The sequence below is a fragment of the Dermacentor silvarum genome, chromosome 7 (genome assembly GCF_013339745.2).
Source record: "Dermacentor silvarum isolate Dsil-2018 chromosome 7, BIME_Dsil_1.4, whole genome shotgun sequence".
Classification (NCBI taxonomy): Eukaryota; Metazoa; Arthropoda; class Arachnida; order Ixodida; family Ixodidae; genus Dermacentor; species Dermacentor silvarum.
In genome coordinates, this window is record NC_051160.1 from 67,655,582 (window position 1) to 67,682,069 (window position 26,488).

At 46.2% G+C, this 26,488-nt stretch overlaps 1 long non-coding RNA gene across 1 annotated transcript; it reads right to left on the bottom strand.

The window, feature by feature from the left end:
* Positions 1-276: 276 nt before the first annotated feature.
* LOC125946790 (uncharacterized) lies at positions 277-24,588 on the bottom strand. The gene is made up of 3 exons (XR_007467882.1): positions 24,417-24,588; positions 15,205-15,268; positions 277-452 (listed from the first exon to the last, which is right to left on the bottom strand). It is a non-coding gene; the product is annotated as an uncharacterized LOC125946790 (long non-coding RNA).
* Between the last annotated feature and the right edge of the window lie 1,900 nt (positions 24,589-26,488).

A 26,488-nucleotide genomic window follows, 5' to 3' on the forward strand; every position in this document is an offset into this window, starting at 1 on the left:
CTGCCAGCCACTCGGCACACTTTTACCTCTACTCCCTCCACCTCCCCCCTCCCCAACCCTTCCCGTTTTAATGCAAATTGTTCATGCAAATTGCACGTGTTCCTGTGTGACATTATGGCCGCACTCGCGCCTTAACTTCCATGGCACATTTTGTACATTTGGTTGCTTATTTTCCTTATGAAATGCTGTTGTGAGGAGAGTTATATGGGGACCTGCGATACGCTCTTCCCGGTAACTGTCAATGCGGCCGCTAATCGTGAACCGGAAGGACAAATACAGGGTTTATTCATGTGATCAAGAGTTATTGCTTAATGTACATGAAATAAAGGGAAAGAAATTCCGACGTCCACGGGACAGGGCAGCGTTTATGCCCTTGTTCGAAGACTGCGGCACAGATCGATGAGGACCACCAGGACGTCTAGCAGAATTCGTAGGATGAAGTCGATCATACGCTGCAACGGAAACACCCGCAAATGGTTGTAGCGAGGACAAGGACAACGTTAATAATAATAATAATAATAATAATAATAATAATAATAATAATAATAATAATAATAATAATAATAATAATAATAATAATAATAATAATAATAATAACAATAATAATAAATAAATAAATCATGTTTATTTAACGTGCCCAGGAACAACCCTAAGGTCTGAGTGCTGGCGCACGCATACATTACAAACCAAAAACAAGACACTCAAGGAAAAATCATTAAAAAATAAATGAATAAAAATAAAAATGGTGAAAAGGAGAGAGTACGGACAACAAAGCGCAAAGTAAATACAAAAGAAAAAGGAGGCGAAGGGCACTTGAACAATACATGAAATTATAATACAAGGCAAAGCTCGGAAAAGAACGATGACAAGGAGTTATGAAAGATATCAAGTTCACGAAAGTAAGCGTTATAAAGATTCTGTGTTCTGTGGACAGTTGAGTGTTCGTGATGACAGGCAGGAACATGGAAAGGTCTATGTTCTCTGGTGATCTTGCGTGGGATACGAAACATGACACAGCTGAGAAGTTCGGGACATGTGAGGTTACCATGAAGGAGTTTAAAGAGAAACAGAAGGTCAGCGCGATTACGTCGGTCGCGAAGTGAAGGCAATGACAACAATCCAACAGTGCTAGTACAGGGTGCAATGTCCAGGTTTGCAAAGCGGTGATTATATATGCTTAGAAACTTTTTCTGGACACGATCTATAATGTCTCTGTTGGATCTAGAAGAGCCATTCCAGACGACCGACGCATATTCGAGTTGAGGAAGACAGATGGTTGTGTATAATTTGCGGAACGGTGCAGGAGACTTGAATTCCCTCGATAGTCTGCATACAGAACCAAGAGAGCGCATACCCCGCATTGCAGCACGTTTAGTGTGAGCCGAAAAGTGTAAGGTTGCATCAAAAAGTACACCAAGATCATTGATCTCGCAGACCTTACACAACGGCACAGAATCTATAGAATAAGAAAAAGAAATACTTGCTGTTTTGCGTGTGAAAGTCATGACTTTGGTCTTAGCAGCATTCAAGGTAAGGTTATTATCCTTGAACCATTTAGAAAAGGAAAGCAGGTCAGACTGCAGGGCGCGACAGTCATCAACAGTGCGAATTTTCTTAAAAACCTTGATGTCATCGGCATATAGAAGGAAAGAAGAGTTCCGAATAACCGAAAGAACGTTATTAATAAAAATTTAAAAAAGGAGTGGTCCTAATACTGACCCTTGAGGGACGCCGCTAGTTGCCAAGTAAGAAGAAGATGTTTGGCCATTGACCTTAATATAACACGATCTATCAAGAAGATAACTACGCAAGAGATTCAGAACTGACGAGTCAACATCAAAGTGCGTAAGCTTGAGCAGAAGCAGCGAGTGGCTGACTACATCAAAAGCCTTGCTGAGATCACAGTAAATGGTGTCAACTTGCCCCCTTTGAAGTACCGGCGTGGAGATCTGTGTCATGAAACTTGCGAGATTTGTGATAGTGGAGCGGCCGGTGTGAAATCCATGCTGATTCGGAATGAGCGAGTTCTTCACAGTAAAAGACAATATGTTGTGAAGAGCAAGCTCAAAAATTATGGACGTAGCACAGAGAAGAGAAATTGGGCGATAATTCAACACATCTGATTTACATCCAGACTTAAATACAGGAAAAACACGAGCAGTTTTCCACATGTGAGGGAAAGTGGAAGTAGTCAAAGAGTTATTAAATATAGATGTCAATACTGGAGCAAATATACTGCCGTAAGCTTTTAGAATTGCGGAGGGGATGCCGTCAGGGCCGGAGGATAGGGAAGGCTTCAAGCGCTTAAGGCATTCGTGGACAAGCTCTTCATCAAACAACACCGCACTAGATGTAGGAACCGTCGTGTGCTGCTGACTGACACCAGCGTTGAAACCTGCATCTTTATATAAGGAAGAGAAATGGGCTGCAAAACAATCCGCGACTGCTTGGCTCCTCTAGAGTCAAGTAAGCGAAAACCCTCTCCATGTTTATTGGAGCGCTTACGGATATACTTCCAAAATTCTGCCGGCCGGTCGGAGGCGCTTTTTTCCAAGAATGCCATATATGAATCTTGATCCCGCTTATAGAGACGTTTACAGAGAGCCCGAAAAAAGCGGAATTATTCTCTGTACTCATTAGGCAACGGAATTCTGGATTTTCGGTGTGCGCGATCTTTATGCTTTAGGGCAATTATGAGTTCAGACGAAAACCAGTGGGGATATCTAGAGCGTCTAGGCCTGTACTGGGGAATGTATTTGCGCATACTGCTCAAAACAAGCTCTGTAAACTGATCTACTTGGTCATTAACATTGCTTTTGTCAGCAACCAGTGACCAGTCGGTGGTGGACAAAGAATTATATAAACCAAGATAATCATCACGCTTGAAAGCAAAGCGTGGGGATTCATTTACGCCCCTGGAGGAGCTCTGCCTCAGTGCTGACACAGAGGCAGTTATCTTTAGTGGCGGATGAAACTTATCGGTACGCACAAGGAAAATTTCGGAACGAGAGACATCTAAAACCTGAGCATTCGAGATGCAAAGATCTAAGACGTTGCCACAGGAATTGGGGATTAAGTTATGCTGTTGAAGGGAACAGAAAGACAGAAAGTCCAACAACAGGCTGCATTTCTTCTCTGTGTAATGATTGTAATGAGAATATCTAAGTGTGTTCCAATGAATACCTGGTGTATTAAAATCGCCAAGAAGAATTACTTTGTGCTTACTATATGGGAGGATATTACACTTTCAATGGAAGAGATGACCTCATCATACAAAACAGGGGAAATATTTGGCTGTACATAGAACGATCCAATCAACAATTTTTCACATCGGGCTAGCCTGACTTCTAGCCATATCGACTCCCGTACATTTTCTATATCGATGCGCCTTACACATCTCAGTGAATTGTCAACTGCAATCAGCACGCCACCACCTTTTTGTTGAGATCCACTGAAGTCCCGATCACAGCGGAAGACGTTGTAGTGCGGTGGAAAGAAGTCTGAAGACGAAATGTCACCACACAGTCAAGTTTCAGAAATAACAAAAATAGGAAAAGAAGATGAGATTACATTGCAAAAAAATTCGCGTGCTTTGGTGCGAAGTCCGCGAGCGTTTTGGTAAAAAATGTCCAAATTACACGCCACTATGATCCTTGGGGGTTGTTATTTCAGTAGCATGACTCATGTCATCGTGTAGCACACCACGGAACGGCTTGAACAAGCAACCCATTGGCCACATTGACGGGTCGTTCAGGCGCTTAAGGGCTTCTTCATCGACGGCTACATGAAAAGAAGAATACGATTGATATTTAGTTCTAAGTCGCCGGCAGGAGAGGGGAGAAATATTCAAGGCGGTCAACGACCGCAGTGATGGCCTAGCGGTAGAGCATCCGCTTCGTATGCGGGAGGTACCGAGTTCAAATCCCGGTGCCGCCGAGAACCCACCGGTCTTTCTAATGGGTAGAGATGTCCCCTGGCCTGGTGCTCGGCTGTCGTGGGGGTCCACATCTCGAAAGAGGGCCCAATAGAGATTTCAGCTCTTGTCTCTGGGCGCCTCTTGTCCAACCACAGACGGCCTTGTAGAAGAGCATCCGCCGCGGCTGCGGGAGGCAAGTGCTGCCGCCGGGTACCTACCGGTAAAATAGGTACAAGCGCGCTCCCGGCCTGGTGCTCGGCCATTATGGGACCTTAACGCTTGGAAAGGGGTGTTTGACCTCAACCCGAAGGTGCCCCCACCTCAATAGGTGCTTGGTGCGCCACATGGGAAATGACCGCCATGGGAGCGGCCCAGACATCACTTTTTTTCCGTGCTCACGTTGGTTTCGACGGGAATTCAGGGCGCAGGCTCCTTTCCCAAGCGTATCACCCCTGAAGAAAGCCGAACGCCAGGCCGGGGCACGCTTGTACCCATTTGAACCAGTGGGTGCCCGGCGGCGGTGGGAATCGAACCCATAGCCTCCCGCAGCCGAGGCGGGCGCTCTACCACTAATAATAATAATAATAACGGTAATTTATTGATACACATCCAAAAGGAATACAAAGAAACGGGCCGGTCTAAGTCCATGAGGACTTGTGTGACAAGGCCCGGCAGAGTTGGTACAGCGATGTGGTTACATATTTACGTATTAAATGATTTTTTAACAGCTTTCAGACGAATAGTTGGTAGTAATTACACGTTAACAGACAATGACATTGCAAACAAATATACAAAGGCATAAGTAATTGAAATAACGAAAGGGAACAATAATTCAACGTTTCACTAATAATTTATTCAACTGTTTTTTGAAGTTGCAGAAAAGAAACAATCAGACAAATCATTTAATATTTTTGGGATGTATACACTTCTCGATTCTCCATACTTAGTAGCAGAATAGGGTACCCTAAAACGTTTTTTTTTCTCTCAACAATCGAGGAGCAACGTATGCCTCTTTAAGTTCATCACTCCAATTATGTCGAATAATAAGCGTCCTGATAAACAAATCCTCGAAAGTGCAAAATCCCAATTCGTGAAATATATTATTGGAATGTAGTACAGTACCATAAGCCACATTTTTAATATATTTTTTTAGTAATTTATCAATCCGATTTTTCCAGCTCTCTCAACAAAAGGCGAAAATTGTTATGCCATACCTCAGCACACTGTACGCTAGTTCGTGAACTATCATTTTCTTGATTGGTACAGGTACTAAACCCTTTATGGTAAAGAGTAGATATGCAACACTCCTTAGTTTACCACATAAAAATGCCATATGATATTGCCATGACATGCCGCTGTGGAACGTTATACCCAGGTATTTGAATGTCTCCACATATTCTACAGCAGTACAGTTACATGAATTGCATTGTTAATCATGTAAAAATATTGGTAAGTTTATGTTTTGAGTTTTTAATGGACTTCGGAAGCACATGAGTTTGCTTTTCTTAGCATTGATAAACACACAATTTTCTTCAAATCATTGCATGGCCTTATGAACCGCATTTTGTAGAGTGTTATTAGCTTCCTCATAACGTATGTGGCGTGTCTGTAGGACCGTGTCATCTCCATATTCATATACACCGTGGCTTTTCTGATTATCGAGGGAAAGTCGTTCATAAATAAATCGAATAACAGCGGTGACAACACGGATCATTGGGGAACACCAGCTGTAATATATTTCCTATTGCTAACCATTTCTTTACTACCCATGACTACCTGTGACCTGTCATGCAGATAATTATAGAGAAGATGAAAAAAGGGTCCCCTGAAACCCAAACGAAACAACTTCTCCAATAAAACGTCATGGTTAACAGTTTCAAACGCTTTTAAAAAGCAGTATGTCTGCTAATGTGCCAAAATTTCTTCTTAGTGTGGCAACAGCCACCCCATCTATACCTGGTTGTTAACTAGTTGTTAACTAATCCTCTGGTACATTAGTTTCCACTGATAAAAGTGCATCCAATAAATCTGCGACTGATTCAGCTACCACACTAAATTCCTCCCATTATTTTCGTAAGCTACTGATATTAATACTTACTACTGTGAAATCGTGTTCACGGCTGGCAACAAATAAATCTTTAAACTCGCTGAAATTTGAGACAGAGGCAAAATTCACTGCCATATTGCTTAGGAAATTCTAAGAATATGAGCGAGATTTTTAACTCGGATCAGGGGTGCATTTTCGTCCTTCTTCACGAAAATGTTTCCACCCTTAACCCTTGCAAATTTGTAGCTATTTTCTTTTGCTGCAGTTCTAGCTCGCCATAACAGATTTCGGTTCATTGTTGTCAGATTATCGTTGATAAAAAGTCTCGGTAGCTGTCCGTTTTGGTGCAAGCGTCGCAGCTTACCCCGTGCATCAAACCACGCCTCCCTTGCGGTCACGGAAGAAAAACGTGCTAGTACTGTCGGGTTTGTCTTATGTTTGTTTGGCAAGCGATGCACCACCTCGATATCAGAGCTACAGAACTCTGATAGCTCCAGCTTACCAGCTATGTTTGACAAGACTTCTTTTATGCTTTCCTCGTGTTCTACAGGTAGCCCTTCAATTTCCAAATTCATTTTTCTGCCATACTGTTCGCTTTCATTTAGATCCTGTTGAAGCTGCTGAAGCTGCTCCGCCTGTGCTTTCACTTGCGTCTTCAGGTTAGCGATTTGTGGTTCCCGCGTAGCTTTCCGTTCTTTACTGGCTGAAAGCTGTGCTAACACCACGTCGTATTGTTTAGATATAAAAGATACTGTTTCTTCTAGGTCTTTCATTGCCATACTCAAATTTGTGAATTCAACTTTCAGGAGGAGTAGTGAGTCTACTTTTCCATGTAAGGTCAGCAACGAGGTTAAAGTTTGCTTAATGCTTGCGAGCTCTGGCATTAACGCAGCTTCTGGAGTGTCTTCTGGTGGAGTCGTAATTGTTGACTGCGAGCCCGTCCCACCTCGTTGCTTTGGCGCGCGGCATGTTTTGCACACCCATGACTCACGTTTACTTTGACTCTTCGCTGCGAAGGTGCTTTGAATTAGCTCTGAGCATTGCTGTCCCAAATGATACAGGTTTCCCCACTCTGCACATTTAATAAAACGACCATCATCGGGCAGCAGTTTGTTACAAGCAATACAATTGTCCATAATACCCCTCAACAAGGTGCACTCTGCAGTCGGCGGCAAAAACCTTAGTTAGCTGTAATAGTGCCTTAGTACCTGTACCTTAGTACCTGTAAAATACGTACTGTCAGTGTCTGGTTGTTGTATCGCCGCCGACTGCAGAGCGTCGTGCACTGCAGGCTGGTTATGTAGGCGTTGTCTCTGCCAGGGTATCCAGAGGCAGAAGTGTCCAATAATCAATCAATCAATCAATCAATCAATAAATCAATAAATCAATCAATCAATCACTCAATTATTTATTTATCGTGCCCAGGAACAACCGTGAGGTCTGGGTGCTGGCGCACGTATACATAGAAAAAGAAATACAGCAGGAGAGTATCAGTGAAAAAAAAACAATGAATAAAAAATATCAATCTTGAAAAGAAAAGTGTACATACATGTAACCGAAGGCGCAAAATGCGTACATAATAAAACGGAGAAGGGAAGTAGAAGAATATGTGAAACTAAGACACAACAACGGAAAGCTCAGAGCAGAATAAAGACAAAGAGTTGTGAAAAATATCAAGGTCATGAAAGTGGGTGCTATAAAGACTCCGTATTCTGTGGATGGTTGAATGTTGGTGGTGACAGGCAGCAACATGGAAAGGTCGGTGTTCTCTGGTGATCTTGCGCGGAATGCGAAACTTGATACAACTGAGGAGTTCGGGGCACATGAGGATACCGTGAAGGAGTTTGAAAAGGAAAAGCAGGTCAGCACGATTACGTCGGCAGCGAAGTAAGGTCAATGGCAATAATCCAACAGTGCTAGAGCAGGGCCCAGAGTCCGTGTTTGCAAAGCGGTGATGATATATGCTTAGAAACTTTTTCTGGACCCGATCTATAATGTCACTGTTGGATCTAGAAATGCCATTCCAGACGACCGACGCGTATTCGAGCTGAGGAAGACAGATTGTTGTGTACAAGTTGCGGAACGGTGTAGAAGAATTGAATTCTCTCGACAGTCTGCAAACAGAGCCAAGAGTGCACATGCCCCGCATTGCAACGCGTTTAGTGTGAGTTGAAAAGTGTAAGGTTGTATGAAAAAGTACACCAAGATCATTGATCTCACGGACCTTACACAATGGTACAGAATCTACTGAATAAGAAAAAGAGATGCTTGATGTTTTGCGGGTGAAAGTCATGACTTTGGTCTTAGCAGCATTCAAGGTGAGGTTATTATCTGTGCACCATTTAGAAAAAGAAAGCAGGTCAGACGGCAGGATGCGATAGTCATCAACAGTGTGAATTGCCTTAAAGATCTTTATGCCATCAGCATATAGGAGGAATGAAGAATGTCGAATGGCGGAAAGAACGTCATTAATAAAAATTAAAAAAAGGAGTGGTCCTAACACTGATCCTTGAGGAACGCCGCTGGTTACCATGTAAGATGAAGACGTTTGGCCGTTGACGTTAACAAAACATGATCTACCAATAAGATAACTCCGCAATAGATTTACAATTGACGAGTCAACATCAAAGTGCGTAAGCTTGATGAGAAGCAGTGAGTGGCTTACCACATCAAAAGCTTTACTGAGGTCGCAATATATGGTGTCTACTTGCCCCTATTGAAGTACCGGCGCGGAGATATGTGTCATGAAGCTTGCGAGATTTGTGATAGTAGAGCGGCCGGTGAGGAATCCATGCTGATTCGGAATCAATGTGTTCTTCACAGTACAAGACAATACGTTGTGAAGAGCAAGCTCAAAAACCTTAGACGTGGCACAGAGAAGAGAAATCGGGCGATAATTGGAGACATCGGTTTTACAGCCAGACTTAAATACAGGAAAAACACGAGCAGTTTTCCACATGTGAGGGAAGGTGGAAGTATTCAGAGAGCTATTAAATATATATGTCAATACTGGGGCAAATATACCGCTGTACGCTTTTAAGATTGCGGAAGGGATGCCATCAGGACCGCAAGATAGGGAAGACTTCAAGCGCTTAAGGCATTCGATGATCAGCTTTGCACCAAACAACACAGGACTATAGATGTAGGAGCCGTTGTGTGCTGCTGACGGACACCAGCGTTGAAACCTGAAGGCTTATATAAGGAAGAGAAATGTGCAGCAAAACAATCCGCTACTGCTTGGACTTCTACTCCACCAGAGTCGAGCAGGCGAAAACACTCTCCGCGATTACTGGTACGCTTGCGGATATACTTCCAAAATTCCGCCGGCCGGTCGGAGGCGCTCTTCTCCAAGAATGCAATATATGCGTCATGATCCCGCTTATAGAGGCGTTTGCAGAGAGTTCGAAAAAAGCGGAATTCTTCTCTCCACTCATTAGACACAGGAATTCTGGATTTACGGTGCGCGCGATCTTTATGCTTTAGGGCAGTTATAAGTTCAGATGAGAACCAATTGGGATATTTAGAGTGCCTAGGACTGTACTGAGGAATGTATTGGCGCATACCGCTCAAAACAAGCTCTGTAAACTGATCTATTTGGTCATCAACATGTTTTATCTGTGACCAGGGACCAATCTCTGGTGGACAAGAAGTCGTACAAGCCAACATAATCACCCCGCTTGAAAGCAAATCGAGAAGATTCATTAATGCCAGTCGAGAAGCTCTGCTTCAAGGTTGACACAGAGGAAGTTATCTTAAGTGAGGGGTGAAACTTATCGGGACGGACAAGGGAAATGTCAGAGCAGGAAACATCTATAGCTTGAGCATTAGAGAGGCAAAGGTCTAAAACGTTGCCACAGGAATTGGCGATCAAATTGTGCTGCTGAAGAGAACAGAAGGACATAAAATCTAACAACAGGCTGCATTTGTTCTCTATGTAATGATTATAATGAGAATATGTAAGCGCGGTCCAATAAATTCCTGGTGTGTTAAAATCACCAAGAAGGATTACTCTGTGTTTGCGATGGGAGGATAAAACATTTTCAATAGAAGAGATGACCTGATCAAACAAAGCAGGATAAATATTCGGTGGAACGTAGAAGGTTCCGATTAACAATTTTTCACAACACGCTAGGCTGACTTGAAGCCAAATCGATTCCTGTACACTTTCTATGTCGCTGCGCCTTACACATGTCAGTGAGTTGTCAACGGCAATAAGTACGCCACCACCTTTTTGCTTAACTCCACTGAAGTCCCGGTCACTGCGAAAGACGTTAGAATGTGGCGGAAAAAAGTCTGAGGAGGAAATTTCAATGCAGAGCCAAGTTTCGGAAATAACAAAAATAGGAAAGGAAGACGAAATGACATTGGCGAAAAATTCACATGCCTTGGTGCGAAGTCCACGAACGTTTTGGTAGAAAGTGTCCAGATTACACACCACTTTGATCGTTTGGGGTCTTCTCTGAAGCATGAAGCATACCGTCGTGTAGCACCCCACGGAACGGCTTGAACAGGCACCCCATTGGCCACATAGACGGGTCGTTCAGGCGCTTAAGTGCTTCATCGTCGATGGCTTCGTCAGCGCAGACGAGAAATGAGGCATAGGAATTATGCCTCGTCTTCAGGTTTTTGCAGGCGATTGGCGGTGCTCCGACGTTTGACAGGTGAGCAGTCAGATCCGCAGACGTCGTATGTTGAGAAAGCCTGGACACAAAAATGGCTTTCGGTCGCGGGGCGCGTTTCGCTACAGATATTGCCTTGCTCTCCCCAGCTCCAAAACAAGCAGGCCGACGTTCACTCCGAGTTGCCTTGGAGAGATGGTCAGCGGTGACAGCACTCGGCGAAGCAGTCTGGACGGTCGCAGCATAGGTTTTCTTGGACGGGTGGAGTGGCAGCACAGTAGGAGAAGTGGGCGGCATCACAGTAGGAGAAATGGAAGACGGCTTGCCAAGCACATCACGCAGGGAACGCACCTCGACCTGTAGCGCACCTATAGTCTCGGCCTGCTGAGCGGATGCCAGCGCGTTTACCCTGTGCAGACGCTCGTTATCATTCCGCAGCCGCGCCACCTCATCGCTGAGGAAGGATATTCCCTCGAGCGCCTGAAGGAGAAGGCCACGGAGGGCCGCCATGTCACCAACCGCCTCAAAACCGGTCCCGACGAGAGCGGGGCCCTGTGGATGGGTCGCCGATGGGGAAGCAGCGGGCGTGTTGGGATCGCTAAGCCTAGCCGCCGGAATGTCGGCGTGGTCGGCGTTCTGGCACAGGTTACACGTGAAAGCTTTCTCACCAGACTTCAGAAGCTCAAGGTCCTCGTCGTATGATAATAATAATAATAATAATAATAATAATAATAATAATAATAATAATAATAATAATAATAATAATAATAATAATAATAATAATAATAATAATAATAATAATAATAATAATCATTTATTTATCGTGCCCAGGAACAACCGTGAGGTCTAGGTGCTGGCGCACGTATACATAGAAAAAGAAATACAAATACAGCAGGGGAATATCAGTAAAAAACAATGAATAAAAAATAACAATCTTGAAAGGAAAAGTGTACATACATGTAACCGAAGGCGCAAAATGCATACATAATAAAAAGGAGGAGAAGGGAAGTAGAAGAATATGTGAAACTAAGACACAACAACGGAAAGCTCAGAGCAGAATAAAGACAAAGAGTTGTGAAAAATATCAAGGTCATGAAAGTGGGTGCTATAAAGACTCCGTATTCTGTGGATGGTTGAATGTTGGTAGTGACAGGCAGCAACATGGAAAGGTCGGTGTTCTCTGGTGATCTTGCGCGGAATGCGAAACTTGATACAACTGAGGAGTTTGGGGCACATGAGGATACCGTGAAGGAGTTTGAAAAGGAAAAGCAGGTCAGCGCGATTACGTCAGCAGCGAAGTAAGGGCCATGGCAATAATCCGACAGTGCTAGAGCAGGGCCCAGAGTTCGTGGTAGCAAAGCGGTGATGATATATGCTTAGAAACCTTTTCTGGACCCGATCTATAATGTCACTGTTGGATGTAGAAATGCCGTCCCAGACGACCGACGCCTATTCGAGTTGAGGAAGACAGATTGTTGTGTACAATTTGCGAACGGTGTAGGAGAATTGAATTCTCTCGAAAGTCTGCAAACAGAGCCAAGAATGCGCATGCCCCGCATTGCAACGCGTTTAGTGTGAGCTGAAAAGTGTAAGGTTGTATCAAAAAGTACACCAAGATCATTGATCTCACGGACCTTACACAATGGTACAGAATCTACTGAATAAGAAAAAAGAGATGCTTGCTGTTTTGCGGGTGAAAGTCATGACTTTGGTCTTAGCAGCATTCAAGGTGAGGTTAATATCTGTGCACCGTTTAGAAAACGAAAGCAGGTCAGACCGCAGGATGCGACAGTCATCAACAGTGTGAATTGCCTTAAAAATCTTTGTGTCATTGGCATATAGAAGGAATTAAGAATGCCGAATGGCGGAAAGAATGCCATTAATAAAAATTAAACAAAGGAGTAGGACCACTCCTTTGTTTAACTGATCCTTGATGAACGCCGCTAGTTACCATGTACGAAGAAGACGTTTGGCCGTTGAAGTTAACAAAACATGATCTACCAATAAAATAATTCCTCAAGAGATTTACAATTGACGAGTCAACACCAAAGTGCGTAAGCTTGATGAGAAGCACGCAGTGAGTGGCTTACCCCAACAAAAGCTTTACTGAGGTCGCAATATATGATGTCTACTTGCCCCCTTTGAAGTACCGGCGCGGAGATATGTGTCATGAAGCTTGCGAGATTTGTGATAGTGGAGCGGCCGGTGAGGAATCCATGCTGATTCGGAATCAATGCGTTCTTCACAGTACAAGACAATACGTTGTGAAGCGCAAGCTCAAAAACCTTAGACGTGGCACAGAGAAATCGGGTGATAACTTGAGACATCGGTGTTACAGCCAGACTTAAATACAGGAAAAACACGAGCAGTTTTCCACATGCGAGGGAAAGTGGAAGTATTCAGAGAGCTATTAAATATAGATGTCAATACTGGGGCAAATATACCGCCGTACGCTTTTAAGATTGCGGAAGGGATGTCATCAGGACCGCAAGATAACAATATTAGTCATAATAATAGTTATAATAAGAATATTAAGAATATTAAAATATTTTTACTGATTTTGGAAGGGCCCAGCAACGACATCGAGGACCTCACAGCGTGACATCGCCCCCCCCCCCCCCAAACACACACACACTCTTTCTCTCTCTCTTCCTAAGACTCCTTGTTAAACTAGTATTGCAGATCGCCGTTAAACCTAATGAAATAAAATTCACTCTTGAACACTAGGGTACAATATTCCTGATGTGACGCGAACCTGCGAGGATATGTGCGCAAGTGGGTTAGACTTGTTCTGAAACCTCAGCCTTTAAGACAACAAATTGATCTAGCGTATTGTGTCGTCACAAATGATGAAAAGCATCCGTGAATTGAATACGGCTATTTGACATGAAAATCCACGATGCAGCGCCAACATGACAACCACATTCGCGATGCTACGTGCTCCTCTCCATATTTAGGCCGATAAAAGCTGTTTTCACGATAACAAGCTTGAGGAAGTGCTTACGTACGTTGTCCATGTACGAGGATGTGCTACCTTGAACACATTACCGCACCATTAAAATTTTTTTTGGAGTTCGTAACATGCTAGTCAGTAATAAAATGAAGTTACGTCACTTTTGAGCTGTGTACCATTTTTTTAATGTAATTTTCTCATTTATTGCGCAACTTGATATATACAACCTGTCCCATATATCATGCGCGAAGATATAAAAATGTGCAAATGCCACGTAGCTGGATAGGACCGAGGTAGTGTTGTTTGCCGTCGCTTGGCGTTACTCAGATTATTGAGCATGAAATGCTTTTAGCTCCCGTTGTCGGCGACCTTCAAGTCACCTTGAGGCAGAAGCCAGAGCCGTTATCCGACCACTCAAACGGGAACATCTGAGCATCGTTGCGAGAACAAAACGATATCATCCGGGCAACCAGTCAAAAGGTAAAAACAGGCGGTCTCTGTCCCAGGACCCTTTGTACACGTACCTCATTTCATATGCTAGTTACTGTCCAAACAAGTTTAAAAAAATATTACTTCCGAGTTCTTCCTGATGTTTGTTCACAATATCACTCAAGCTGTAACTTCTAGTACGCTGAAGATTTAGGTGTCATTTCCAATAGCGACGTTCAAAATGCAGATACAGGGCACCGTACACTTGATTGTCATGTTTTTGCGCTGACACAGGGTTGCCTGAGGTGTATTGAACGCCAGCTGTCCGTGAGTTCCGCTGCGCCTCGAGAGATGCGCCACTCTGCGAGGCACTTCCTTTAGTCCCTATTCTTCTTCTAGCTGGGCAGAGCGCTCTGTCTCCCTGGCATATTTCGCTGCCTGTTGGGCGTCTATATGTGTGTCTGTGTGCGTGTATGTGTGTGTGAATTAAGCCACTCTCTGGAAATGGTTATACGAAACTGTAGCTTATTTTGTAGCACAGTTTAACGACGGGTATCGCAAAAATGGAGCTGATAAAGAAGCACAATACAAAAGTGTATGGCTACGAAGAAAGAAAGAAGACACTTCACACATAAGCGAGTTGAGGTGCACTAACTCATTATATATGCACAGTTTCCAAGAGGAATGACTTAGCGCACCGTGCTGCCAGCTGAGATGACTTAGCTGGTGGGCGTTACATGAATTTTTCTATTCTGATATTCTTGTGACGTTGTTCACTACGTGTCGTCTTTCTGAATTTCCAAGTAATCATATTTTTTTTTGAAAAACACAAGAAGGCAATAGGTTTCTGCGCAAATGCGTACTGTAGTAAGCTTACTGTAGTAAGCTTTCGCTTACTGTACTAAGTCTAATGCAACATTTTTTAAATGATAAATTAGCAAAAAAAAAAAAAAACGACAAACGCGTTACAAGCCGGAAGGACAAAGTTTAGGCCCATGCATGTAATGCCTATATTTGAGCAGGTGGCTGAAGCGCTCCGCAATAAGCATTGACGGACTTGGGGAACCTAGGATGGTCGTGCAGAGAATATGCACAGGAAGAAAAGGTTGAGACAAGAACGGTTTTTTTTCTTTGAGCGCATACCTTGCCCAGTTTGCTTGCCCAAGAAATTTCAGTGCGCTTCGCACACATTAAAATCCGTAGACACACGCGAATAGCGTGTTCGGAAGAAATAGCTCACCTCGAGTCTTTCCAACTGCGCCGAAGTATCCTCAGGAAGCACACTGCGTGGTACAGCTTGTTTCCTGAAAGATCAATCACCAAATTATATGCAGCGACAGTCATACGATGCACGCGCGAATCGTGTGACACATCGAGCAATTAGCGGTCAGGGAGAGAATGCCAGAGAACAATTACAGCAGCCCGACGGTGATTCGCGAGGACCTAATCTTCGTAAACGAAGAAGGCGAAAAACAAGTTCAATTGAGTTCTAACCATACATAAATGAAAACCAGCGAACCAACCCGTCGCCACGACGCACTAGGCTGTGCACGCGGCAGTCGTGAAACACAGACAATGCGAAATACGGGAATACCATTAGACACGGGAACGAAGGAGGGGGGCGGGCGGTTTTCGTAAATCACAACCACAGAAAGCCAAAATACAATGATTACAATGGGGAATTACTTGTTTATTATACTGTAGCAGTCATTGGCATGGTGCCCGGGGTATTTTTCTGCTCAGTTTCGTTAGTCCTTCCCTTTCCTGTTCCAAAAAACCCGTACCGCCATCTGTAGGCTTCACCAGGTGAATTTCTGTCAATACACAACACAAACTTCAATACTCTTATAGCCATCTATGTGTGGGCGCAAGCACCCTCGACGCAGTGTTTTGTCAGAAAGCCGCCAGTTGCAGACGGAGATCAGCTCAAAGCCCAAACCATAGAGGTTCGTGCAATAATTACTAGAGGGAACTCTGGCCCTACCCGCCGTGGTTGCTCAGTGGCTATGGTGTTGGGCTGCTGAGCACGAGGTCGCGGGATCGAATCCCGGCCACGGCGGCCGCATTTCGATGGGGGCGAAATGCGAAAGCACCCGTGTACTTAGATTTAGGTGCATGTTAAAGAACCCCAGGTGGTCCAAATTTCCGGAGTCCCCCACTACGGCGTGTCTCATAATCAGATCGTGGTTTTGCCACGTAAAACCCCACAATTTAATTTAACTCTGGCCCTAGTGTCTGCGGGAGCTGCAATCGGGGTGGTTCAGCCAGCATGGCAATGATGGTTAGTACACGATGGATAAGGGTTAGTTTACCATGGATGATGGTTAGTTTATGATGGATGAGGTTCAGTTTATCATGGATGAAGAATAGTTTATGATGGATGAGGAATAGTTTACCATGGATGATGGTTAGCACATGATGGATGATGGTTAGCTTATGGTGGATGAGGGTTAGTTTACAATGGATGATGTTTCGCTTATGATAGATGAGGGTTAGTTTACCATGTATGATGGTTAGATTATGATGGATGAGGGTTAGTTTACTATGAATGATGGTTAGTTTATGATGGATGAAGGTTAGTTTACCGTAGATGATGGTTAGATTATAATAGTTGAGGGTTAGTTCACCATGGATGATAGTTAGTTTATGATGGATGAGGGTTAGTTTACCATGAATGATGGTTTGTTTGTGATTTTGAGCACTGTTTATGAGTTTTATGGTTAGTTTATGATTATCATGGTTAGCAACGATGGGCGAGTTTGCCTAAACTTCGTCCATCTGGCTCAAACGGCTTCGTAGGCTCACCATTTTAAATTAAGTATTCTTTTAAAATATCTTGTAGTTGAATAAAAACCTTTGAAATAGTCAGATGGCAGGATTCCACAGGGTGTCGAGTAGAGAAGTCCGATATTGAAACCGTTGCGCCGTGGACGCATGCATCGACAAGCGGTATAGAACACTCATGTATTTCTCGCGAGCAAGCGAGCGCGTTGAGGCGCTTGGCGCATTTTGACTGGACCTTACCGAGGGGGGAACGCACGCGAGAGCTTTGCGCGGGAAAGGTACGCGCCGAAAACGCACGCAACGAGAGAATTTCGCCTGCAACAACGCAGAGAAGGTTGCGTCGGAACGCTGGTGAGTGCGTCGGTGGGCAAATTATTAAAAAAAGCATTGCAACCATATTTCACTCATTTACCTTACACAAGTTTGGGACCCCTACTCAGTTTGCTGAGGAGGAGATCGTTATAGTTTGCATGGTATTCGGTAGACTAGCTTATCTCTTAAAACATGGCAGTCTTTGTTCCAAGGGTAGAGTATAAGCTTCATAAGCTATGATTCCAAGGAATGCTATGGACTATTAACAGCGAAGCTGCTTAAGCTGGAGGTAGCCCGGTGGTCTAAGCCCGAAATGTGGTCCGATCCTGGAGGTTGTGCAGAAAGGGTGTAAACGCAATGGCACATACCCCTGTGAACTAGGGAAGCTGTAAAGCTCGACGATGGTCCGTCGAGTGTACGCCGCAAGACCTCCGCCAGGCGATGACGTCACCATGCGTCGCCTAGCAACGCTTCGCCCCAGCTGCGCCGAACGCGCCGAGCCTCGCCGCAGCTGCGTGAGCCATGACGTCAATGCGCGAGCCGCATCGCTTCGCGTTAGCGTTGCCGAGCCATGACGTCAACGCGCTGTGCGGAGTGGTTGCCCCGGCTGCGCAGAGGCGGAGCTAAGCCGTGACGTCCCTGCACCCACCCACGAGATATATAGCTCCGCCTCGCTGCCGCGGCGTCACAAAAGCCCCGCCGCCTCCGCGCCGAGCACATCGCCGCGAAGATGGGGCGGCCGAAGAAGAGGAAGCTGCGGCGCAAAAGCCGCCGAGCCGCTACTCGAGAGATGTCGAGTAGGACGAGAGCTACTAGTCCGGAAGCGTCCAATACTTCAATGACCGAGTGTTCGTTGCTCCTTGGGCTGTCGACGGATTTCGGGATGGCCTTGCGCAAAACGTGGCCGAGTCTTGAAGCATAACCTCACAAAAACTTGGTCGAACCGAGATAAAGCTAGGTGGTGTCGCCAGCTTCGCTGTTTGTCCAGTATTCGCACCACTATACTCGCGGACCACTTTCTGTGGCAATAAAGGGAAAGCTACGGAGGCAAAGCGCGTACAAGTGAGAGCGCTTCTGAAAAGAGTGCCGCGTTTAAATCCACGTTAGTGTAGGCTGTGGAAGAGAAAACAGAAACACCTTATTAGCAACAATTAAATAAGACTAGAAACACCACTCGGAGCAAAAGCTTGCTTATTTTGCGGATTTTCCCTTCCGCGCCTGAGCAAACGTGAAACGATCGCACGTGGAAGCTGCGTCGATTCAGCGTCTGTTCCGAGCAACCAAAAGCACTGTCAAACGCTGCCGGACAACTTGGCGTGGTAACACATCTGCAGCAGCCACTCGCCCGTAGCTTTCCTTTCACTATCACAGAACCGCGAGTATAGTTTGAAGCTGCCCCTAATTTTTTGGTCATTCCCCAGTGGGAAATCACTGCCGCCTATTTTTGGCCCCAAAATGAAAGTGGATGAGAAAACAGCGGGCTGCAGGTGGGATACGAACGTCTTCGCATTACGCATCAGTGGTGACGTTTACAAAGACTCCGAGGGTTAACTGTAGTGCTCATAGCACTAGAAAATGGATGGGAAAACGGCATCGCGGTAGCTCATTGAGTAAAGACCTCGTACGAGTAGTGCGAAGACGCTGGTTTATATAACGCCAGTGGCCAGTTACCTTTAAAGCAAAAGCCTTAGATCTCTGTTTCAAGGTCGCGTTGTTAGGTACCGAAAGTCACGTTACCCAAAGGCCAGACGCGAACCAAAGCATGCCGCCGTGAATAAGAGATGATTAATGCATTGCAAAGTTAATGAACGTTTGATTAGTGATTGGATTAAGGTGGGTTAAGGTGGATTAGGGTCAAATAAGGTGCATTACGGTGGATTAAGGTCGGTTAAATATAATTAAGGTGGATTGGGGGTGCATTAAGGCGGATTAAGATGGATAAAGATCGATTGAGGTGGATGAAGGAGGCTTAGGGGGGATTAGGGTGGATTGAGGTGCATTGGGGTGGATTAAGGTCAATTAGGGTCGACTAATGCGGATTAGGTGTATTAAGTAGGTCTTAAGGCTGGTTTAAAGCCTTACGGCGAATTAGGGTAAATTACGGTGGAATTAGGAGGATTAAGGTGAATTACAGTAGGCTTCACAAGGCTTTTGCCTTCGCGTCTCTTAGGTGATAGCTAAGGACACCTAAGAACTTTTTCGCCCAGTCTCATTTATTTAGAACTTTTACATTTAAATCAAGCAAAGAAGTGGTACCAAGTAGGCTTTCCTTGTTTAAATTATCTGTTGGCTTTAAGTGGTTGTGACTTTTGTTAATACCCTCGTTACACGTGCGCCCTTACCCCCGGTTAAACAGCGGTTGTTCACTTAAGGATGCTTGTTGCCAACTGCGATCTGACGGAGTTAGATGGCCATTCCTGTTCACAGAGGAGATGAGTATAGGGCTTCAGCTAGTTTTAACGTGGTAGCGTTTAGGGCCCCGTGTCGCAGAAAATAGGGTGTCGGCATTGGCGCCCGCGGCCGAGAAAATAATCCCCAACCACGTTTAGGTATGCCACACCATTCTATCATTAATGTTGCTCATACCTTGCCTTGTATTCTTCACAAAGCTATTCCTCAGAATTTTTAGAATGACAATCCACAACCAAATGTTATGCAACAAAACACCCACAGCGCATGCCTTTTATGTTAAATCTTCTCTGACTGAAATATTAAAAGTGCGAAACAAATACGGAAACCTGAACATGATGTAATTTCTTTGGCGCGGTTCTGCATTATCTTCGGGATCGGCCCACGCTAGAGGCCGCGTTTCCACCAGAGAGCTCGCCTACGTGCATAGCGTTCGCCGCCAGTGTTTGCCAGTAACCATTACGGTTGCATAAGCTGCAGTTGTCAGGAACCATGAGTAGCAGTCAGGGATCTTTGAATGCTATCGCGTTCCACTCTTAAAAGCGAAGCTTAAGCCTCCTCCCAATTTTCACTTGCGCTTCCATTTGAATAAAGCGCAAAAATCACACCCGCGTCTCGGCCTCTCGGCCAACTGTGGCACGAAAAGAGTATGGCGTAAATAGCGAGAAGGTAACAAGGTGAATATAAATCAGGGTCCATCTGACAACGCGTATGGCGTCTCGGCGTTTTGCTGTCGAATCGGCTGGCGTATTCGCGAGTGACAAACGCGTAATGTCGCTCCGAATAGACGAAAGTAGCACGTGATCTCACGCACAACGGATAATCACTACAAGGTAATCATACCCCCGCATTACGCAGGCTAACTAAGAGCTTAAACAGCTCCGCTGTTAAAAGCGTAAGTTTCGCCAAAAGGCGAATCTCATGGCGCGATGAGGAAGCGTCATGAACAGGCGCGATGATGAACCTGCCAGCGGGGTTCCAGGCAACGCACGTCGCTGGCGGCCGATATGACACTGAAGGAGAACTGTCGGCGTTTAACAGCGTCCAAAGAAAGGATTACGTTTACTGTACGCGGACGCTCAGACCTGTGTTTGCACCACGATGTGGCATGCCCGCAGCTGCTCAGGAGGAACGCTAATGCATGGCGCAAAACGCTTGTCCTAGCAGTGGCACGGCCGCCGGATAAAAAAAAAATGTTGCAGTGGCTTAGCTCGGCTATGCCAGGATATACGTAGCGTTAGCAAAGGTTCAGCTGATTATTCTTAGCTTTCCTGGTTGTCTAGATTGTCAAGGATCAGCTTGATTGCCATGCTTACTGCTGCTCCATTGACACACACAAACGCCAGTCAGAAGCGCAGCGGCTCCAGCGCAGTGTCAGACGGCGACTGCACAGCGAGCGCGCGCCGGCGCCAGTGCGTCTACCACGGCTACGACGTCACTCCTCTGGAATGCGCAGACCGGCGGCGGTGAGTCGCGCGCGGCGGAGTGCGCGAGAGGTGCCGGCTCCGGTGGCTCCGGTGCGCAAGCTGTGTGACATCACTGATCCTTGCGCATGCGCAGCACGGCTCTTGATGTGCCGCGCGAAACGGGCTTGGCTAGGCCAGTGTAGCTAACGCTACAAAAAGAGGTGCGGCCTGCCGCTTGCATCGAAAACGGTGTGATCCGCCGCGGCCCCCTCAGCTAGCGCCGTTCGGCCCAGCCAAGCGGCCGACAATGCAACTACGGCCGTCACGTTCGCTCCCATAGGAGTGTGCCCGACGTGGCGGGCCGCACCTTTTTTTTTTATCCAGCGGCCGTGGCAGTGGAAACCAGAACACTGCTTGCTAGGGCTCCAGCAGAGCAAATTGATAGGCGCGGGACGGTGTCCACTTCATCGCCTTTGCAACCAAACGCATGGCGTGTCTGTGGAGGCCTTCCAATAGGTGAGGCGTAAACTCGTAAAGGCTCACGGGAAACGTCGTCTGCTCAGCGCTTCCGGTTCAACCGCTGACGGTTCCGGCACACGATTCTCCGTTCGCGGGGCCGGTCGCGCTTGCTCTCTGTGCACTTTCATCACAAAGTATCACCCACGCTGCAAATATCTAGAGCCCGTGACGTACGCATCGATGACTGACCATTATATCTGAGTATAGGCAGTCATTTAAAATATTTTTTTCTACCCGAATTGACCGAACACGTGAATTAGGTATGCGTGCTGTCACAGTCGCGGGTTTATCTTGAATGACGAATCGCACTTTTTTGTTCTAAAGTGAATTCTGTTCGTGCCAACGACAGAACCCACCACAGCTTCGCTGGATTCCATCTGCACGGTAGTGTAATAGGGATCTGATTTTTTTTTACTTGTTACATCTAAGTTTCACTAGGCTGATTTGATCAAACATGCATGGTTTAGTAGTGGAGGCGTTAGAGGCGGGCAGGCGGTTCCAATCAATAGCTTTTTCTTGGCACGAATGTCTTGGAACAACATTTAAGCGAATAACTTGCATAGTATAGCGACCTTAATTTAGTGCTAGATGCATGCAAGATGAGCAAGGTGTAGTGGAAGGATTTAAAAAGCGTAGACCGTAATTTTTCTCGTAAAAAAAATTAAATTATGGGGTTTTACGTGCCAAAACTAGTTCTGATTATGAGGCACGCCGTAGTGGGGGACTCCGGAAATTTGGACCACCTGGGGTTCTTTAACGTGCACCTAAATCTAAGTACACGGGTGTTTTCGCATTTCGCCCCCATCGAAATGCGGCCGCCGTGGCCGGGATACGATAATTTTTCTCGTATGTTTTGTGAAAGGTGCACAAGACGAGAAACATTAGCCTAACGATCACAAAGCTGCAATATTACTTATAAAGAGACGTCGAAAGCATATTAAGACAGACTCAAGCGTGCGCGGAAGTCAACTGCAGTCGACAAACGCTTCTAGCATACCTTGCGTTTCATATCTTACACAACTATCACAAAGTGTCCCAAACACAAGGGGTATACTGCAGCTTGGATCGCGTTAAAATGTGTTATAAATTTCTGTACACTTTTATAACGAATGTTTTGGTGAAGTTGCAGAAAGAGATACTACGTTAAAATATCGTTAAACCATGCCGATCGCGTCGTTAACGTTTGGTTATTAAACATGTTCCATGAAATATTATCAGTAACGTGGACAGCAAGTTATTGTAGAAAACAACACATGCATGATAAACGTCGCAAAACCTATAAAGGTTCGCTGTAAAATGATATAAAATTCCTTGTATGTCATACCAACTGGTCCAAGCATCTACGTTATCAGTGGCATAAAAGTTCGAAAAGCTACACGTGTGTGGGTATCTTTTTTTTTTAAGTAAAGCCAAGTTTCTTAGCTGTGCGCGCTTGCTCAACGCGATTTATCAAGGACTACGATCAAAGGCAAACACGTTAGTGTATACGACGGGCTCTAGCCCAAATCTGATATTCACCATTGAAATGTTACAAGATCACTCCCATTGTTGATCCGAACAGAATTCACTTAAGAACAAGGAAGTGCGATTCGTCATTCAAGATAAACCCGCGACTGTGACAGCACGCATACCTAATTCACGTGTTCTGTCAATTCGGCTAGAAAAAAAATATTTTAAATGACTGCCTAAGCTCAGATATAATGGTCAGTCATCGATGCGTACGTCACGGGCTCTAGATATTTGCAGCGTGGGCGATACTTTATGATGAAAGTGCACAGAGAGCAAACGCGACCGGCCCCGCGAACGGAAAATTGCGCGCCGGAACCGTCAGCGGTTGAGCCGGAAGCGCCGAGCAGACGACGTTTCCCATGAGCCTTTACGAGTTTACGCCTCACCTATACTCCTCGAGTGGGCCGCGCATGCGCAGTCGATAGCAGCACAGCACGACAACACCGACGGCCGCTTCAAGCCGCCGTATAATTGCTATCGCAATAAATTGTAGAGTGTCCGGATCATACCGTACACTTGTAACGACAGTGTCCAGGGGTCGTATTCTCGGACCATCACTTTCGGCGATTACTATCGCTTTCGCGTGACTAACCCCGCATTCAGAAATGCGCCTTAACTTGAAGCCCACGCTTAACATGCGTTAAATGACGCCCGTTGTGAACGCACCAAAGAAACGCAATGGGCGTCTTGGGCACGTTCACGTCTAGGCGTCATTTATATAAAATCAAGCATGGGCTTAAAGTAAGATGCATTTCTGAACACTGGGTGTAATGCTCAATCAGCCAATCGTCTCGTCCGGTTCCGCTCAACCAGCCAATAATCACTCTCTGAACGCGATATCACCGAAAGTGACCGTCCGAGAATACGACCCCAGTGTTCGAATTCCATGCAACGTTGACCTACTTCCTAACCACTGTCTTCAGCGTAAATGAAGCCAGAAGCGTGCAAAGAAACTCTGCACATTACTACGGAGTTCGTTCATCCTTTCTAAGTTATGTACTTGTTTTGAGCGATTGGACCTGCTTACCAAAGCTTGTAATACCTTGGGGGCGGACATTTATTCCAAGTTGAAGATCTATTCGAATAAACTACAGCCACGAATTTTGTCATCTTCGCGCCTTCGAAGCATTTATCGAGGATGGTTACCCGTCGTAATTCGGAATCCGCTGCATAGCAGCCGTTAAATTACGGCTGCGATGGTAATTACAGAAGGCGTCTGTAAAGCAATTGCTAGGTGTTTCAGCGCCCTAGAGCTACTCAGCGCCCGCGTTTTTGTTAACGGGAAACGCGAGACGTTCTTTTTAAAGCGCGCTTGACGTGGGATCACTGAACACTGCAGCGAATTACAGCGCTGTGATTTAAATCATTCGCTGGTTGGTGACGCAGTGGGTACTTTACACAGTTCATTCGAATGACACGTTGATTTTAAAGAAAGGACACTCGTTCGTTGCTTGTTCCCCCCAAGATTTTGTCACACAATAACTTGGCTTCACTTAACAAGAAAAGTGCTCACCTTTGTCTCTTCATTCTTTCTTTGGAAGTGGCTTTCAGAAGACCTGCAGTTTCGCAACGGAATCCGCGTCTGCCCGGAGGACTATACGTCGATGTGCGGTTGGTCTCAGGAGCACGCGTCTGGCGTCCGGTCCGGGTCGCACATCTAACTCCGCGTCGGCACGAACGCCTCTAGCGGTGGCGAGTGCGTCCCCGCCTGGAAGGTGGCTGCTACGGTAGCCTTGACAGTGCTTTCTCGGCGGAGTGTGTACCGCTTCGCACATTGTTTTTTTTTTATTTTAAATTGCTTGCTCTCCCGTAATCGAGAGTAGATGTACAGTGCCCAGAATATACTTATATTCTAGGCACTGTAGTAGATGTAAACAAGAAATAGCTGCCGGCAAAGCTTATTTGTTGGAGATGGTACTAGGCACAATCTTAACATGAAGCGAGTGTTCCCAATGGCACAACCCACCACATCACACCGCCCTACACCGCAGCACGCCATACTGTACACTGGTTCATATGGACGCTGCCCAGCTAGAAGAAAACCGGCTGAAGGCGGCAGGGCAGGCAGCGAAAGACGCCAGGGAGACAGAGCGCACTGCCCAGCTAAAGGAAGAAAAGGGACTGAAGGAGGTGCCTTGCAGATTGGCGCCATCTCTCGAGGCGCAGCGGAACTCAGGGACCGCTGGCGTTCAAAACACCTCAGGCAACCCTGTCTCAGCGCCAAAACATGACAATCAAGTGCATGGTGCCCTGTATCTGCATTTTGAACGTCGCTATTGGAAATGACACCTAAACCTTCAGCGTACTCGAAGTTACAGCTTGAGTGATATTGTAAACAAGCATTAGGAAGAACTCGGAAGCAATATTAGATGCGGCGCATCTTATAGTGGCGGCATATCCCGCGGCGTCGTTGGCGTCGGCGTCGGCGTCCGTCCGCACCTCTCCTCATTCTCTCCACGCCAGCTGTGCGATAATGCCTCTCTCCTCCTCTCCCCCTCTCCACGCCATCTGTTCGATAACGCGCATCTCCTCCGTGTCTTCATCCGCCACCTGTGCGATAGCGCGCACATGCGCGCCTCTCTCTCTCCTCCTCTCCGCGCCAGCTGCTTATATAAACCCGGTGCATGCGCCGCTGCCTCAGTTGCTGCTTCGGTTTAGTCACGCTGCACCGTCCGATGCGCTGAATGGACGCCAACGAATCTGTCAACGAACTGTCTGGCACATCTTCAAAGAGCAGCAGCCAGTTCATTAACAGAACCGCGAGCACCTCTGAAGACAAGTCTGCGCAGAAAAGAGCTCGCGACGCAGAACGTACACGTCGGCGACGCGCAGCGGATCCAGATTCAGTTCGCCAACGCGAAGCCGCTTCGAAACGTCAGCGTCGAGCAGCGGATTCCCCACTTCGAGAACGCGAAGCCGCTTCGAAACGTCAACGTCGAGCAGCGGATCCTGAGCTTCGAGAACGGGAAGCCGCGTTGGTTCGTGAACGTCGAGCAGCAGAACCTGAGGTTCGGGACCGTGAGGTTCAACGTAAACGTACGAAGCGAGCGGCGGAACCTGACCTTCGAGAACGGGAAGCCGCGTTGGTTCGTGAACGTCGAGCAGCAGAACCTGAGGTTCGGGACCGTGAAGTTCAACGTAAACGTACGAAGCGAGCGGCGGAACCCGACCTTCGAGAACGTGAAGCCGCGTTGGTTCGTGAACGTCGAGCAGCGGATCCTGAGCTTCGGCAACGTGAAGCAGCGTCGGTTCGAGAACGTAGAGCAGCAGAACCTGAGGTTCGGGACCGTGAAGTTTAATGTAAACGTACGAAGCGAGCGGCGGAACCCGAAGTTCGAGAACGGGAAGCCGCGTGTAAACGTGAACAACGAGAGGCTGCTCCCGATGCTGCACGCGACGCCTGAACGTCGTTATAACGACCGCGATGCTCTGCATCAGCCCGTGGTTCCCCTCCGGAAGATGGTGTAATTTTTTTAACACGAAAGTGTTTTATGCCGGGGTCCACCAAGACTTCACTGACGTATTTCCGTCACGGAAATACGTCAGCTTACAATGTACACGAACATAATACAAAGAAAGAAAACA